Raw genomic sequence first — 1,795 nt, 5'->3', positions numbered from 1 at the left:
TACAGCACCTAGACCTCGCGACAGTGTGCCACATGAAAAGCGGAGCAAAGCTGCGCTAGGATGGGAAGGGAGGGGCAAGAGCGAAGGCGAGGCGTCTGCGCAGGTCACAAGGAGGCGCGAAAGTTTAAAGCTCAAAATTGCCTGCCACATGATTTACTAAAGTTAAGAATGAGTCTACCAAGATATTCCGACGGTTTGGAAATGGCTCTAGCAAATTTAGTTAGTCTATCACCCGAAGGTAACACTCGGTCAATGAAACGACGTAATAAACGTGCGTCCTCCGAGAAGTCCGGACAATCAAAAATCATATGCAAAATGTCCTGTTGAGGATAGCCACAATGACAAGAGGGATCCTCGATAAGGTTCTTACGGTGTAAGCTGGAATTTAAGTTGTAGTGATCAGCGCGCAAGCGATTGATCATGACGATGACATCTCTAGAAATTTTCATACGGTAATACCAGGGCTTAGCGGACCTCGCAAAAATATTATGAAAAAAATAAGAGCCTTTGATATCCGCCTGTGACTCAAAATGCTGATAAGCACTATCCGTGATATTTTGTTTAACGACCACACAAAGGTCTGAATAAGGAACTTTAAAATTCGGTTCAATGCCTTGACGAATAGCGCGTTTAGCAAGCTGGTCGGCTTTTTCGTTGCCCTCGACACCTCTGTGTGAAGGGATCCAAATAAAATAGATCTCGATGCCCTTAGATTCGGCCTCCTCCACTGCAGATTTGATGAGTGGTATAAGGTAATTATTGGAAGAGATATTGTAACTCTTAACGGCCTCGAGAACGCTCTTAGAGTCTGAAATGATAGAAGCTTTAGGTAATTTAAGATCGATAGTTAGAGTAATAGCTGTATAAATGGCGTATGCTTCCGCGGAAAAAATCGAGGTGTATGACGAAAGTCTGAACTCCAGCTAAGCTCGGCCTCCAGCTGCGGGGAGAAAACAGCCGCACCCACATACGAACTGTGATCAACCTTGGACCCATCGGTGTAAAATAACACTGAGTCTGACGTGAGATACTGTAATTCCTGGTTGAAAAAGGACTGGGCGGGTGGAATAGGAAAAAAATTAGTTAAATCTACTGAAGGCAGAGAAAGAGACGTATAGGGGGAAGAAATGGTAGTAGAGCGGAAAGAGGATCTGAAGTTTGGTAAAGTGAATGAACAGTCAATAGAGGAGTGATAAGATGTCCAAATATGATTAAATATAATAGCGGCTGGAAAGTGGGCATGTAGGTAGTCAGTTCTGTTGGTTTCCGCAGCGGTGTCATAGAGCAGATGTAGTTTGTCAATGACAATATGGTTACGCACCGAGGAGATCTTAAGGAAGTAACGCGATGTTAGGAGTCGGAATCTAAAGGAAAGGGTAAGTTCCACGGTCTCAACATAGATAACATTCAGCGGAGTGGAAATGCGATAACCAAAACAAAGGCGAAGGGCTTGGTTTTGAACAATCTGCAGCGCACGGGATAGACTGTTCTGGGTCAAGCTAAAGATATGGGAGGAGTATTCGATTGATGCACGTAACAGGGCCCTATATATCGTAAGGAGCATGTGAGGGTGTGCTCCCCACCAAGTACCTCTAAGAGCTTGAATTATCTGGAGTGTGCGTCTGCCTTTATCGATGATGAAAGACATATGAGCCTGGCCAGACAGCCTAGGGTCCAGTAACACGCCGAGGAAGCGAACAGTAGGAGAGGGTAAAATGGGCTGATTCTGGAAAGAGATAGAGCAGTTCATGTGTAAAGTAGACCTCTTATTGGAGAAAATCATGAGCCGCGTTTT

This window comes from Mycetomoellerius zeteki, unplaced genomic scaffold, assembly GCF_001594055.1.
Source record: "Mycetomoellerius zeteki isolate Tzet28-1 unplaced genomic scaffold, Tzet1.0 scaffold110, whole genome shotgun sequence".
NCBI classification, from domain to species: domain Eukaryota; kingdom Metazoa; phylum Arthropoda; class Insecta; order Hymenoptera; family Formicidae; genus Mycetomoellerius; species Mycetomoellerius zeteki.
This window is presented reverse-complemented; position numbering follows the sequence as displayed.